Source organism: Strix aluco, chromosome 9 (assembly GCF_031877795.1).
Source record: "Strix aluco isolate bStrAlu1 chromosome 9, bStrAlu1.hap1, whole genome shotgun sequence".
Taxonomy (NCBI): Eukaryota; Metazoa; Chordata; class Aves; order Strigiformes; family Strigidae; genus Strix; species Strix aluco.
The window spans coordinates 5,541,149-5,558,044 of record NC_133939.1 but is presented as its reverse complement, the minus strand read 5'-3'; the positions used below and the strand labels follow the sequence as shown (position 1 = coordinate 5,558,044).

At 39.8% G+C, this 16,896-nt stretch overlaps 1 protein-coding gene across 5 annotated transcripts in view; it reads left to right on the top strand.

Moving 5' to 3' along the window:
• Nucleotides 1-1,370: 1,370 nt before the first annotated feature.
• The window catches only part of WDR33 (WD repeat domain 33), a 72,551-nt gene continuing 57,025 nt past the window's right edge, over nucleotides 1,371-16,896 (top strand). For 4 of the 5 annotated variants that reach the window (XR_012624258.1, XM_074833569.1, XM_074833570.1 and 1 more), the window contains exon 1: nucleotides 1,376-1,532. The gene's annotated coding sequence lies outside the window, so the exon portion shown is untranslated. Of the gene's footprint in view, nucleotides 1,533-16,896 lie in introns of all 5 variants that reach the window. The other variant, XM_074833571.1, reaches the window with a different exon arrangement.

The window sequence follows — 16,896 nt, the reverse complement described above, 5'->3', positions numbered from 1 at the left end:
TGGGACAAAGAGGAAGACAAATGTGTTAAGGCACTACCTGTGATAAGCAGCAGAGCTTCACTGATGTTGCAAAAGGGAGAGAAATACAATGTTATTTTAGCCCTTACTGGAAACTTAATGTTGAAGCTATGCTGAAAGGCCAAGCTGGTTTGTGACAGCTGGTTGGGCTACCTCATCTGAAGCGGGTTACCTCAAACAGCGTTTATTTCAGTGCTTCAGTGGCATTACATCTGCAAGCCAATAAACCAGATGTGCCTTTCCAGTTAACCACAGTAGCTTCAACTGGATCAGAATAATTGTAACTAAGGAATAAAGATAAAAGCAAGGTGGCATGGCGATTCTTTATTTTATAAAGCTCAGTGGCTCCTTTTGATACGGGATACGCTTTCCACTAGCTGCTCCCACTGTAACTTGGTTTGCCCTGTAAAATTTCTGTTCAAGCAGCTTTAAGGCATTCTCATCTTTTAAATACACAGGCTCTCTTAATGAAAGCTCGTTTTTATTTGGAAATTAAAAAACACCATGCACCTTTTTACCTACAATTCTGGGTAAAAGGGAGGTATAATTATAAATGGGAGGCGTTGCTACTTGTGAGCTAATGTAAGACACCCAAGGAGGAGTTGGAGAGACTCGGTGATCTGAGAGTGATCTCAGGAGATTTGCACCGTCCTTCACAAATAGATAATTATGAGCCTTGAGAGTAGTTGTGCTTGACTCTTGTGTTTTGAAACCTGGTAATCGGGACCGGGAAGAAGGGACGATGTCCGAGGGGCAGTTCTGTGGTAGCACCTGGCTACGTGGTGAACACATAGAGTATCAACATGAAGCAGTACAGAAATACAGAGCTATGCACTTAGGCGAGATGAGCACGGCCATGCGGTTTGGAAGCAAGAATGGTCCAGCTGCTGGTACTACCTGTTTTGGAGAGGCTGAAGCCAGCCGGCACGGCGGCAGGGGGCCTGGTTGCCCACAGCGTCGTCAACGCACAAGCCCGCGGGGCGCAGCTTCCCCACCACGGCGGGTTCACGGCTTGAATTTTGGTCACCCTGTTTCCCCCAGCAAAAGGAGAGTGGGACAAGAGGCGCGACCCTCTATAGCGCGGAAGCTGCGGCCCACCGGCCCGGCCCCCTCGGGCCCACCCCGCGGCCGCCTCCCGGTGCGCATGCGCGCGCCTCTTCGCGCCTCCACCCGCCGGGGAAGGGTCAGGGGGGCGCCGGGTTTCCGGTAGCGCAGGCGCAGGTGGCGGCACGGCGGGAGGCCCGCGGAAGCAGCGCGCGCCCTGCCCCGCGCGCCTGCGCGCTGGCCGCAGTCCGCGAGCCGCGGTGCCCCCGCGGGCGCTGGGACCGCCTCCCGCGCCGCCGAGCGTGTTGACGTTAGGCGCGTGCGCCGCCCGCCCGGTCGGTGGTGGGGGAAGGAAGATGGCGGCCGGCCGTGGTGGGGGCTCGTGAGGCGGCGGCTTCCGGGGTCGGAGGGACGAGGCGAGGAGCGAGGCGACAGGGCGCGGAGTCGGGGTACGAGAGACCGGCTGGACGGTGAGTGCGGCTCGGTGCTGGGCCGCTGGCGGGGCGGGCGCGGCGGTGAGCAGCCTGGGAAGTGCGGCTGCCTCCGCCATTTTTAGGCCGCGGCCCAGAAGCGGTGCGGCCGGGGCCGGGAAGAGGCCGAACCCCGGCGCGGCCCGCCAGCGGCGGAGGGTGAGTGCAGCAGCGAGGGGCCGTGGGGCTGCTCGGGCGCCCTCGGGAGCGCGGGGCCCAGGTCTTGACCGCGGACTGAGCGAATCGCTGGGCCCGGCTCCGCGGCGCCGGGCCCGTGGGGTGGGGTGTCCTGGAGGGCTGAGGTGGCGGTGAAAGCTGGGGCTGGGAGCGGGCGGGTGGTTCTCTTTACTGTGTGCTGCATAGGTATCTGGTTGTGGCTTCGCCCGAGCGTCTCAATCCTGCCTTTTTCTAATTTTTTTTTTTTTTTCTTAAACATTATTGTTCCTCTCTCTGCCTTGGTTTTGAGCGGAGATAGGGTTGTGACTGCTTGAAGATATGGCTTGGGAAGCCCTAGCCATTACGAGTAGATACAGCCATGTGCAGCGGACGCTTTCTTATCCTGGAAGGGTGGATGGATTTGTTGATGATACGGTGGTACATTCCACTGATTGAGACTCACCAGTCTATGATTATGACGTGGGTAGCAAACCTACGCAACCTGTTAAATTTGAAAAAATACTTAAGCATTTTTCCATTGGAGAGAGCTTGTTAAACTTTATGCCTTCTTGAAGATGAATGTTATTTCTCTTTTGCTGTTAGCTTCTTTGTTATGAGTAGATAGCTGTATGGCTTCAAGTGCAGTATTTTGAAATATTGGTACTCGTTTGAGCACATCTGTTTGCCTTACAAAAGTTGTCATAGGTAAGTAGTTCTGTACTCAGCTAGTTTTGTACCTTATCACATCCTTAATTGCAGTTTGAGAGTAGTATTTGAGAATCTGTTTTCCTGTGTAGACATTAGTCCCTCGTCCTTCTCCTTGCAATAGATGTTTATTCTTTTTTGCTTTTTCTAACTCAACTGTTCTACCCTTCATTTAAGAAAGGCAGTACTACATACATATTTGTTAGAGAGTTTTAGTATGCAAACAGTATTGAGTCAAAATATTTTGGGGTTCCCTCCTCCTGAATTCTTTATCAGCTAAATTGACTTTTAGTTCTCAAGTTTGCAGCAATATTCTGCCATTATCTTTAATATAAGAATATATAATCATAAAACATATTTGAAAATCTGGTTCTTAACATCTTGTTCGGTTGTGCTCTAGTATTTCTAATGGGAAGATCTGAAAGTGTAGTTAGGACTTCTCATTTAAACACTCAGCACGATAAGAAAAACCTGGCGTGTCTTTAATTGCTTTGTTGTTAGCATTTTTAGAGTTCTCTGCCCAACTGCTCTACAGTTTAGAAGGTACGCTTTACACAGCCTTCCTGCATCTGACTGTTTCCAAAGTGTATGGAACTATCAGATTACACCATGTGCATACATTTTGAGAAATAAATATTGGAAGTTGGGGAAAAAAACAAATCTTTGAGCTGCAGAGAATGTTAGGTGCTAGTAACTAGTGTATGTTTAATTTAATACTCTACTCCTAGAGCTGCTAAAACCTTTAAACTTAAATGTCAGTCACTTGTCGTGGTTTAAACCCAGCCGGCAGCCAGACACCACACAGCCACTTGCTAACCCTCCCCTGCCCAGGGGATGGGATAGGGAATTGGAGGGGTAAAGGGAGACTCATAGATTGAGATAAAAACAGTTTAATAATTGAAATAAAACAGTAATAACAGTAATAGAAAGTACGAATGGGTAATGCACAATGCAATTGCACACCACCCACCAACTGATACCCAGCCAATCCCTGGCTAGCAGTCTCAGAAAAAGCAAAGATGCTGAAACCATAATCTCAGAAGCTAGAGAGAACCCCTGCCCCCCTTCCCAGGTGACCCTCCTATATATGCTGAGCATGATGTTACATGATATAGAATATTTCATTGGCCAGTTTGGGGCCGGTGCTCTGGCTGTGCTCCCTCCCAGCTGCTTTCTTGTATGCCTGCACACAGGCAGGACATGGGAAGTTGGAAGGTCTTTGATCTCTTAGGAACAACTGAAAACATCAGTGTGTTACTGGCATTCTTCTCATACCAAATCCCATACTGAATCCAAAGCACAGCACTATTCTAGCTACTAAGAAGAAAAATTAACTCTAGCCCAGCTGAAACCAGGACATCACTATGAACAGTTAAAGTCTTTCCTTATACCTGAAGTGTTGGTCCTGCATTGAATCCTTGCAGCAGTAAACATTAGACTGAACCATTGGAGTTGAAAATTTCTCATCAGTTTTCTATTCCTATTATCAGCAGAAGTTAGCACAGGAAGTAACATAGCAGTCCTAAGTTGCGCTTGAGATAGAGGTACTAGAAAACTTTTGCTGCTGCAGAGAGGCCATGATCTGAGGAGGGAATGAGCAAACTTCTGTTTTGTTCCCATCCCTAGCAGATGTCTTAGTCTTCTGACTCACCTGAAAAAAAAAAAATCATGGAGAAGACTTTTGGTTGAGTAGGAATATGGAAGGAATACAGTTTTATCTTTTTGAGATGATTCCATGCAAAATATTTCGCTCTTTGCATCTGCTAGCCACAGGGTTGATATCTAAGGAATTTCCATGGTTGGTTCACTAGTGCTGGAAATGAAAATAATTTAGCCTTGCGCAGATGTTACATTAGCTTATAATTTAGAAAACTACTCGTATCTTCGTGCAGGAAAGTTGTAAAAACAAGCTGAAAACTTAACTGTAGTGTGTTTGTGAATTTTACAAGATTTGTTCTTTATTTGCTGTATTTTCATTCCTGATACCATATCATTTTGTTACCGAAAGTTTTATACAAAGTAAAAACACAGATATGTGGGTGTGGTTGGTATAGTTAAGGAAGAAATGTCATTGATAAGTTAAACTGAACATTGTTAGAGCTTAGTGGTGGGGAGGGGATATGGTAAAGATCTTTCAAAAGATTAAAACCTTAACCTTAGTTTCCTTCTCTTACAAAGAATCTTCGAAAGTAAGAGCAGAGAAGTAGACTCCTTGATAGCTAAATAGTTATTTGTTGTATTTTGTTATTGATTTTGCTTCAATTTAGAGCATCCACGATACCATATTTTTAAAATGGTGCTACTTAACAGCAGTCCATTCTTGCTTGCTAGTATTTAAAAAAACTAGTCAGCATTTAATAGAATGTCATTTCTGGTTCAACCAGCTCTCCACATTCAGGCTCGGTGTACCAATCATTCTGTTGTGAAACTTGAAATGTGATATGAAGTATATATTTACCAGGAAAGAAAGTAAGCTAGTTTCTCTTCTGTTGTGCAATATTACTTTTGATAACACATTTAGTATAAAGGCAGTGCATGCATGGTGATGTGAAATACTAGTTAAAATTGTTCTTCAGTTTGTGGTAATGTAGATTAAAGTTGGTGGGAAAAGGTAAGGCCTGGGTGTGTTAGAGCATAGTAGAAGCCTGTGTTTTTGTGAAGGTTGTAGTTAGAAAAGTGTTTAGGTACTCCAGCCTGTCACTGTTTGCTTATTTTAAGAGGTTTTGTTTCAAGCTGCTTTCCCTTGTCTAAAGAGGACTTCATTTAAAGAAGAAAAAAAACCCCTCAAACCAAAAAACTAACCTGGAAACAAGCATGAAAACTGTAGTACTTTTTAATAGCTTAGCTACAAGTCAGAACATTTGAGTTTAAATCTACTACTGACTTGATACTTTCTCTTGAGCCATTGTAATTTTTTGGGGCAGTGCCTTCATATTTGCTTTGAGTGATCATAGTTGTGATTTGTAAGGTGTTCTCTGGATGTGGAGGGATGCTGGAGACCAAATAATACTAAGCTTTGAAACTAAGCTAGCTGGTACTGTTCCTGTTTTACCTCTGCACCAAATTATAAAATGGAATGAGTATGATTCTGTGTAGCAGGAATAGGCATGGTAAAGAGATCCCAGTTTATCTAGGAAGCTATGTACCTGGTTTTCACTTGAGGGGAAAGAGAACTCTAGACCTGTTCATTAAGATACCTTGCTGAACAGGAAGAGTAAGTGCCAACTTCCATAATATGGGATAATCTTTAATGCTAAAAATCCATGTAAATATGTTTTAAGAATTGAAGAATGTACCGAGTCTAATAATAATGAATTGTACTAAGTTGCAATGCAGTCTTACTTGGGGGTTCTGTTCTAAGCAGTTCATCTAGTCATTTTTATCACAATTTCTCTCACTTGTAGGAGGAAAGACTTGCTCTGAAGTATTAACTTTACTCTTGACTAACCCTGATAAAACTCGGGTTGTACACAAGTGTTTCAAACAATTACATGGAAGTGTTCTTACACATATATAGAATACAAAACGTGTAGGCAATTTTTCACATTCTTCAGACACAAATGAAAACATCTCTTCCTCCTTGGGCATTTATATAGTGCATTGAGTAACCCTGGTATTTTTTTTCTATCAAAAAAGAAGTTTATCTTCAATTTAATTTTTCATTTAAATAAGGTTTTTTCCCATACACTGTTGTTAAATCTGAACACTTCTCATTTTCTGTTTACTTTTAACGAGTTAATTTTGATACGAAGAACAACATGCTTGTCATGAGCTCATTGCTGTTTTTTAGTTAGTCTTCAGTATGATAAAAGGTGCTGGTTAAAAAAAATAAATTATGAATATATTTTGAAGCTTTGAAAATGTTATCAATGGGCATAAAAATTTTAAGTAACCTAGAAATTTTAGTTCTCTCAAATAATTAAAATCATAATATTCTGCTGCCTGTCTTCTCTTGTTACCAGAGTTCCTGCAGTGGTGCAGGCAGAGGTACAGGGGGATCCTTTTGGGGAGCAGAAGTAGGATGTTTGTTTTAACTCTCAGTGTTCTGTTTTGGCCTGTGTCTTAGAAACACTGGTTCTGGAACTGGTGAGGTGATAGGGAAAAAGGAGATGAGGGATGTACAGAGGCGATAGGGAAATACATCTGCCATAGCATTGACTTATGCTGCACTTATTGGCTGTAACCATGTGTAGAGAGGCAACAGGCACTGTTCTTAGTTAATATGGCATATATATCAGCTCTTCATAAAATACATCCCTAAATGTTTAAGATCATGTCTACTTAGTACCAAGTTTTAATTTAAGGCAGTTGGTCATGAAGCTTGGTATTTAGATTGTTCTTAGTCACTCACCTGTAGCTTTACCCAAAAGTGGGTACCTCGGAATTGAACAGTGTGGCAGGATAGGCCAAAAGCAGTTTTGCAACTAGAAGTATAGCTATGTTGACACTGATCGGTTCTGTACTATACACTTAAAGATGAACACACAGGTACTAGAAATAATCCATGTTTCTTGGATTTAAACATTTGAGGGTTCCTTTAAATTACTTTCTCAAATCCAAAAGAAACATGATACAAAAGAATATGTTAATTGTGTCATTTTTGTAGAGGGAGGCCAGAGGATAGATAACAAGGAGTCTGTAGTATTTTATGGGTTTGGTATAGTTTTTGTGTTCATTACGAAACTTTGGCAACACAGTGATTTGTATTTTACCATGGGTGTATGAGTATTCATCTGCAAATTTGAGTGTGACAGGAGCTGCACTTGAGTCAGGTAAGTAGTGTCACAGCTCCTGCTGATGCAAGTGCTTGACTTACAGCCTGAGGACTGTGTAATGGTGGAGCTCTACCCTCTCTGGTGTACATTTGCAATCATCTAAATGAGCATCACAGCCCAGAGTGGTAACTTCCCCTGTTCCTGGTCATTTGATTTTTCTCCTGTGTCAGTAGAGGTGTTCTGGAACTCCATAGTCAGTTGGCTGAGATGCTGCTCTGGGTTTTGACTAGTGTTAGCAAAAAGAGTCTCTTAACACAGAGCAGTTTCTTAGGTGGATGGCCAGTGTGGTCACCAGATGCTGATGTTGACAGAAAAGAGTGGTCACGTAGGACAGGAACACACAATTGGGGTCAAGGCAGGACTGCTTTTTTTGGTGTCAGCAGTTTTAGGTTGGGTTCGGATCATTATGGAACTTGATCTCAGCAATCCTCTAGACTTTTTCCACAGTGCTGAAGTTCACTCAGTAGCTATTGCGGCAGGTAAACTGTGTGATCACAATAAGCAGTCACACTTCCTACCATTGTCCTTCATCCCCCAACCTCAGTAAAAATCACCACAACTTTGAAAATGCCTTTCTATTGGGGCATGTTTGTAAGCAAACCATTATGCTTCTTTGCAGAGACTAGTGAAATTTTATGATTACATCACAAGAAGAACTGTAGATTGCCCAAATTTGTAAGTAGGACTGCGGACTAAGTATTAATATAATATGTTCATTCTGTGATATTTATACTGTTCCCAAATTATGGAGTTTGGATTTACATTCATACTTGAGTCATCAAACCATGTTCTGCAATCTTTTTCCACTGATGGGTGCAAATATTTTGGTCTCCTTAGCAAATTTAAGCCTACTAAATAAACAAACTTATTTATTTCTAATAATATCTTTTGTAGAGTCTTGACTAATATCATAAGCCACAGCTGCCAAGCTTTCTGTACAGTAAGATGAAAGTACTGACCTAGAACTGTTGACTGAAGTGCTGCTTTTGCCAGGAAGGCTTGCTGATATTCTCAAGGCAGGTGAAATGAAGTAGGAAGGAAATGCCAAGGGATTTTAGACCTTTGGAGAACTCTAGTTTTCAAAACTGAAGCTCTCTGGTGACATGCACTTCTACTGAATTGTCATTCTCATGGGGAGCTTGATTCTTCCTGTAATTAGGGAAAGTCTTATACTGAACCCTTGCTGTTTGAAAGGCTTTGTGTGGGATTGATATATGTGAACTTGAATTTCCTTTACCAAGAAATGTATTGGTAGAGAAGGTGAACACGTGGTTTTATTGAACAGTACTAAATGGTAAATGCAAAGGCTTAAAAAGAGAAGGCTAAAGAAGCTTAAATGTGGTTGTTGTGCAGCGCATATATATATCTCTATTCATAATCATACGTAGGCATTTGCATGGCTTATAATTCACAAGGAAAGACCAGAACATTTATATTCCTGGAGGAGTTGACTGTGTGATTCTAGTTAAAAGCAAGTGTATTTCTAATTCTTTTTCTGTTGTCTGAACAAGCAGCATATACATCAGCTATTGATGTAGAAAGTGTTCTAGTAGTGAAAGTTCCTTGATATAGAAGAATTTCTGTTGACTGTTTTAAAATAGGCATGTTTCTGACAAAACTTTTAGAACTGCTCGAGCGATATTAGTAGACTTTTAAACACTGAGAGCTTAAAATTACAATAACTAGCACAGTTTATTTTTTCCTATTGTAAGTTTGTTCCTCACTGGATTAAACAATTTCTAGCCTAAGCAGTAGCAAACAGGGATTATGCATTGATCTTCCACATGAAACTGTGGCAAAAGAGTAGTTTGCATATATGCTAGACTTTTAAATCTTAACTGGAGTAGATATTGAGAAGCTGCACTTTTGAATTCTGTCTTTATCCACATAAATAATCTAAAGTCAGAACTTTACTTGAGCAAAGTAATTTAGAAGTGCTGTTTTCTTTCACAATTTCCATAATTTAGGGGGTGTTTGCGATTTTGTTTTTTAAACTTCTCCGATTCAGTAAGTCAATAATGAGGAGCATTGTTAATGTAAGTATGGTTCAAATTTCTCTATCCATAAGGCTTGTTTAGCAGCATTGTGTGATTTGATAAAGTTCAAATTGTTCCCTCCAATTCTGCTAGTCTTACTTAAGGGTGTCTCTATATTAGCTATGTCCGGGCATAGCAACTGTCGGTATTAAGTTGCATCTTTTGCTGTAAATGAAGCTGCTAATTTAACTGCTCAAAAAACTTGAGGTTTGGTTGTGTGTGTGGGGAATAACAAACAAATCTCTGTCTTGGATAAATCTTTCTAAAGATCTTTTTCTAAAAGATACTACATCTTTTTTATCAAAAGTGAATCAAAACCCTTCAGGAAAAAAAAAAAACCTCCTTGGATATTGCTAGGAAAATACTGGGGGGGGCTAGTATGTTACAGGGCATTTATTCTGCAGTGTGGCTGTAAAAGTGTTTAGTATCTTCTTTTCTTATATGAATACATGGACTATGTAAATAACCTTGATGTGTCCAGAAGATGGGGGCTCTGTCACACAAAGCTTCTGCTTCTGGATGCGAGTTAGGGTGTAGACATGGGTGGTGAATGGCTTTTACCATTAAAATATGCAGTTACATAAAAATAAGTTCTTTTGTCTTCAAGTGTTCTACTGAAGTATAAAATCTCTTTTTGGAGAGAGAAGTAGAAAAAGAATCTTTGAAATATGGTTAATAACTACTAAAAAAACCCTGCCTTTAGTTGTGGGGTTTTTTACCTTCTTACACTTCTCACCATATAAAGGCACAGTTTTTCACATCATCACACATAGTAGCATTATTTCCCTTCCTTCTGCTTCCCCTTACAGACTTCAGTTTCTCAGCTGTGGAAACTTAAGACACTATTCTTCTACCTTTATTTGGCCCAGAAACTGGTATGGCAAACAGCGTTGATTTGCCAGAAGCCTGGCCTGAGTAAGATGGGGGGGGGGGGGAGGAAGAAAAAGGCATTCTTTGGGTCATGAAGTAGAGATTTTCTTTATTTTTCTCTCTTGATGTTTTCAACATTTGCTTTTACATAAAAGTTGCAAGAGTTCTGGATGAGTTTGTTAAGCATTCAATAGATAAGTTATGAAAGGTGAATCTTTTTAACAAGTTACAACTCTTATTAATTCCCAAGTCTTACCTAAAAGGCTTTACTATCTTCTTGCAGCATTGAATTTGCAGCTCTTGGGGACTTACTCAACTTTGTTTAATATATTAAAATGTATGTTTCTGTTCCATAGTGTGAAGGGAATCAAATTGTTGTTAGATTGTATGACTTCGTTAGACTTTGTTCTCTTTATCATCAGAATTTCAGCACGTTGTTTCTGAAACAAAGATACTGGTTGCTGCGTTTCCCTGCTTAAGTTTTGTCCTGCAACTGCTGTAGTCCTTCTAGTCCTTTTCCACTGATCATAAAGTTCTCTGAAGACTTTCTTTGTAGGATTTCTTGCCAGTCTTTCTCCTCTGCTCCCCCCCCTTTTCTGCTGTTTGTGTGTTTTGAGGGCTTGAGTTATCTCCTGCCAAGAGCCAAGTATAGACAATTGAAAGCAAAATGTCTGCATTTCTTCCATTTGGTACCTAAATAATAATTTGTCTCTAGAATCCAGTAAAGTTTCAGTTCAATCATATGAGCTGAGGAGGAAAGATGATAGTCTGGTGGTTTGGGGGTTATGTGCCTAAACAATAGCACTTGAGTTGAGGGACCTGGATATGCTTGAGGAATGGGTCAGCAGAAACATTGTGAAGATTGGCATGGAGATGTGGAGAGTTCTCCATGTGCGGGCATAGCTTCATGGATTTGTGCAAGCTGCAAAGTGACTGGCTGAATAGGAGCCTCACTGAAGAGGACCTGAGAGTTACAGTGAATGCCAAGTTGAATATGAAACAACAATATATTCTCCTTATTCATAAGGTGAACTGCATATTGGGTGAAACTAGGAGAAGCATCCCAAGCAGATTCAGCTGTGGGTGTTTTTTTTTTTCCTTCACCAAGATTAGTATTAGTTCAGCAGGTCTTGATAGAATAACCAGCTGAAGATCTTGGTATTCAGGTTTAGCAAGAATTGAGAGACCTTTTTTGCTTTTAGACTGCTTTTCCTTTGTTGTTTTTTAGTATTTGTCGTGCTATGTTATATGATTTAAAAGTTAGTCCTAAAGTTTTGTTTCCTGACAAAATGGTAGCTGCAAGGTATCTACCCTCTGTCAGTTTAAAACCATTACCCCTCATCCTACCCCTAACCCCCTGATCAAGAGTCCCTCCCCATCTTTCCTGTAGCCCCCTTTCAGTACTGGGAGGCTGCTCTAAGGTCTCCCTGGAGCCTTCTCTTCTCCAGGCTGAACAACTCTTTCAGCCTGTCCTCCACGTGCTCCAGCTCCCTGATCCTCTTCGTGGCCGCCTCTGGACTGCTTAGTTAGGATGAATTGCTAGTATCCTGGTGACTCTCAGTAGTAAAAGTCAGTCTGGACTATAATCTAAATGTAGGTCTTGACAAATGCTAAGCAGGACTCAAGATAAAGGAATATAGTGGTAGTTTAGAGAGAGGAAGAATATTGTTTTATTATTAAAATATTGCAAGTAGACTTAAATGCAAAACTGTCAAGTCAGTAATGTTGAAATCATGGCAGCAGTGCAAATCCTGTGCATCTTCTAACTGAGGTTTAGGTGCAGTTTGCCAAACATCCTGTTACTGCTCTTGGTGGCATCTGTGTTTTGAAATAAACCTCCAGAAACTTGCTGTACAGGTTGCTTTCGTGAGGTGCAGAAAGGGAATCATTCAAGGCTGTTTTACTTGTGAAAGCAGTTTTCTCTACTGTGGCCAAAGTAAAGCAGGACCTGTCTCTTGAGTTCTGTGAACTAAAGTATTTTGACTTTTTTTATGATGTATGTAAGCACCTGTCTTCTGTAAATACATCTGCTTTGGAATGAGTCAAGGGTTTAGTTTGAACATAAAATGAGGAACGTTTGAGACTTAATTAGTAGGTATTAGCACTAGAAATCTGAATTTGAAGAAAGTGTTACATGTGCATGTAACTTATGTGCAGCTAAGCGACTGTTTCAGATTGTCCCCCAGGCTCTGTAATGTGAGACTTTCAGACTGGCTGTTTGACGTTTTTTCCCTGATAGCCCGTTCTCCCTTGGCCTTTGAGATGTCTTTGCTTGTCTGTATGCTTTCTCTACTGTTTGAGAGGTTCTTGGGCATAGTGTGTTTGTATGTGAAACTTCAGAGGTGTAGGGCTTTTGTCAGTTAAATATCAGCACTCCTCTTCCTGCAGAGAATAAACCCTTTCAATCAAAAACTGCATAAAATAATCACATTTTGCCAGGTTTTGCTCACTGTATGGTGAAAGATGATTGTTTTCTTGATAGATGTTAGAAATGTTACATGTTCTATCCTTTCAGACTCTGTATCATGTGTGTATGTGTTTGGATTTTGTTAAAAATCCAAAGGTTTGAACTTCATGGTGAAACCAGGCATAAGGAAAGTACAGAACTGAAGTTAGAGGAAAAATACTTTGGCATTTTTCAGTCCTTGATCATGCCAGTGTAGTAGATTCTGAGCTGTATATGAAACAAAAATCTTTGGAATGTCTCCAAATAAGAGGAGGTCGTTGAACCTGTTGGGCAGAGTAATTTATTTTGATTTAGCCAATGCTTAATTTAAGTATCTGTTTGTGTATTTTGATGAAGACATAGGAGATTTTTCATTTTAGCTTTTATATTTTCTATTGGAATAGAATGACTGGAATGGGGAAAGCTGCCAAATTCTTCCCTGCTGCCCGCCCCCCCCCCCCCCCTCCTTTTGCATGGTCAGAATTTAAAACCCATTTCTAGGAAAGTTTAGTTCACAAATAGGCTACAACAGAGAATGAATATTAATGTATATTGGGAGTACAGCAGTGGAGCTCTGGGGAAATCTGCTTCCTGCAGAGAGCAGTAATGTCTGGTGCAAACTTTCCTTATCACTGGAGTGTATGCTGTTTTTACAAAAAGTGATGTTCTGTTAATGCAGTTCAGAGTGAAGATGGGTCACAGAGTGGCTTTGAAGATGGGAATATATTTTTTAACTAGTCTTATATTCCTGCTTAATAGAGCCATTATCTTTCATAACTAGTGGGAAAGGTACCTTCTAGTTATAGAACTGTAAATCAATAAAGATCCAGAGCATTCTTTCTGGACTGGATTTGTTTAGAAGTACCATTTTTTCTTTTGAAGCAGCGTTAATCTGTCTAAAAATTTATGTTCTAAAAAAGGACTATTAATACAAAAGTACTCATGAAGTTATTTGAGGTTTTTGAGTGCCTCACACAGATACACAATTTTCAGACTTCAAGTGATCTTGTTTTGTAAATCTGATTAAACGTTTTTCCAGTACAATAGGAAATTGAAACACAAATTTAAGGAATTGGTCAAATTAATATATTCTTCGCTAGATCTTCAAATGGGCAATTTTTTTTATTTTTCATAATTTTTCAGTGTTTTCAGAGTGGGATTATCTAATGTACTGTGAAGGAAACTTGTCAATCTTTCTTTGAGAAAAATGATGACATCTGCATAGAGCAGAAGCAAAGTCACCTCTGCTATGAGTTGAATTCATTGGCAGACACACAGATTAGTTTCAACAGGTTTCAAATGTATCTTCAGAAAAATGTGATGGAAGCTTGATGCTGCTGGTGCTGTTTTTGCAGAGTTTTTAGTAGTGTGAGTTTCTGATACTTCTCGATTATAAGCATATCTGCTTCAGGGAATGAAGCAAGGGAGATGCAGAAACACTGAATGAAAGCTAATCTTCTGCTCAGGTGCGTTTGCTGGTTAAAAGAGGAATTATTTGGGGAATACCTAATTTAGACAGTTTAAAATATTTGGAAGACCATTAACTTCAGATTGCATCGTTTGCAAAAATGGAAGAATCCTTTTTCTGTGTAATGCCCTACCTGGTGATTTTATGCATTCAGGAAATGCCTGAGAGTCTGATAGTCTGTCACTCTTTTCAGCCCTTAACCAGGATGGCTGGCTCTATTCCTGTGTAATAGAGAAATGATGTGTGTACATGCATGCTTATTTCTGTTTTTCTTTTCTAAATATGAAAAAAATTGCTGAAGATGGCAAAAATAGATTTATGTCTGGAATATATCCTTTCACCTTTTGCACTGGGAAGAGGTATGATCCCCAGCTCAGGAAAAAGCCTGGATGATGAGGCCAAGGAAGAGCTTTCCTGAAAATAGTGTGAATGTTTCAGGAAGGGGAAGCTGTGGAAGGATCCACTGCTGGTCTCCAGAGCAGAGAGGCACATCCTTCCAAAGGATGAAAGAAAGGAGATTTTTTTGGAACTCTGTTGATACTCTGTAAAAGAGGGAAAGAAATAATGTTAAATTGTATTTGGTCTGATTTTTTTTTTTTTTCAGAACAGGTGTGTTTATTCAAGTGTGCTTATGGATTTCTTAATATACAAAAAAATATATTTTTTTCAGAGATTACTGTTTATACCAGCATTTTTGAATTTAGAGAAATGTTACTAAAAGGAAATTAAGTGGTATCTATACCTTGTAGATGTAAAGGTACTTGTTTAATCAAAGAAGGATGGCGTTTGCTACTGATGTACTGAACAATAAACTTGTTGTGCTAACTTTGTATTGTGGTGTTCTTATACTTCTGCCTCAGAAAGCTCATGTGGTTCTTCTCTAATTGTGGTTTTTTTCAGTGAATGTCCTGAACCGTGTTTGGACTGCTATGTGCTATTGCAATGCAAGTAATTGCTATTAATTTTCACTTTTTCTGTTACACTGTAAAAATGTGTGCTTTAAAGCCTACATGTTTGTGGTTTAACTGCCTAGTATACATTTAAGGAAGCAGTATACAGATACACTCAGGAAATTTTTAGCACTTGCTTGCCTTTACTGCTTTAGGCATTTCAGGGGAATGTCTTTTAAGCTGCAGCATGTTCTGTTGTAGTGGGCAGCATAGGGTTTGCAAAGTAACTGGCTGCTTGCACTCCCCAGGAGAATAGCCTTCTGTTCTACCATTTAGAAACATGCTTTTCTTTTGACATATTCAGGTTATTACTCACTGTACTGCATCCAAGTTGTTTTCACTTCTAGTGAAAAATAACTTAAATAGACAAGCATATTTCAGTTACCAGTTACTGTACTTCATTAATGATCATCTTTTGGATAAACAATATAATTTTTTTTCTTCTAGTATTGAACTATCTGTAAGAAGTGATGGATTTAATATAAGCCATGACTTTCTCCAAGCTCTTCCTGATTAATCAGTGTAGAAGAATACTTTGGTGTTTTTATTTTGGTTTAAGTAGTCTAATTTGTTTTATTTTGATGTAGTCAAGTTACGTGTGAATTGCTTTGGTTGCATGATTTCAGGCAGCAAAGTCCAAATCTGTGAATTTTCAAAATTTACTGAGATTCATTTTTATATTCAAGAAACAGCCATACCCAAATAAGATATTAAAGTAACCATGTTATTAAATGAAATGCCTGTGATACCTTCGTAGCCTTATTTGAGTACGTGAACCAAGTGGTAACCATTTTCTCTAATGGGCTAATATTGTATGTGACTTTACTCTTGTTCTAAAAAGCAAACAAACTCCACAGATCCATCTGTCTTGTGATACTGTGCTGCCCTGGGTATAAGGTCATCCTCAGTTGTTTTTTTTTTTTTTAATTTTTAACTCTGTTATAGCCATGTCCTTCTGATTACTCAATAGCATTAGTAAACCTGCCATCCTTATAAAAGGCTTGCTCTGTTCCAAGTGTATTTGACAGTTAAGGAACAGTGATGGACATCTCGGGTGCTATCACAAGCTCCTTGAGTTCTGTCCTGCAGTTACTTCTGTCCAATTCTTTCTCAATTAAATGCTTTTAAATTTGTCTTTTTTTTAAACCAGTGTCTATTTCTCAGGTTTCTTGTTCACTCTTGATTGACCTTGCTCCTCAGTTAGTGTTTTTGCTTCTATAGTTACTCCTACTCTTAGTGTGTTTCTTCTACCTTGTCTTTGGGGTTTTTTATCCACCTGTTCCTAATCCTGCCTTCAGTTTCATGTCAGGTGTGCCTTCATTTATTCCTCAATTTTATTGCATTTTCCAGGTTTTCTTTTGTCATTTTAGCTGAAAAGTAGGCCCAGTTACTTACCTTCAGTGTTTCTGGATGGCCCTATCTTTACTCAGTTAATTCATTATATATTCTCTGTATATCCCCAAATACCTTAGCCCCAAATGTGTGAAAGCTAGTCAGCTTTGAAGGAATATTTGTGGGGCCAGAAAGAGGGAAACTGACTGATGGCTCTGAAGAGTCATGTTTCTGTTGCAAACTATAAGGATGTGTGAAAGAATGGCATACAAAAATTCAATTTACAGTTCAAATTGTGATAAAGTATAATGCGCTAGAAAAGAATAGAATTAATTGGTAATGTTACTGTCCAGAAACAAAATAAGAGCTGCCCTATGCTTGATGTTGGAAAAAATCTTGCTGTTGCTTCTAATCCTGTGTTAAGGGAAAAAATGGAGTCTTCCATTTAAACCCTTGTTGATGGACTCGAAAATAAAACCAAATTTTGGTACCTTGCTTAATATAGGAAATTGGATGCTACTACTCTGGATTACACATTGTCCTCTAATATTTGTTTGCATGTTTCTATCTAAAGGAGAGCCTGTTGAGGCATTGGTTTGTCCCAACAAGAGACAAAATAAAATACT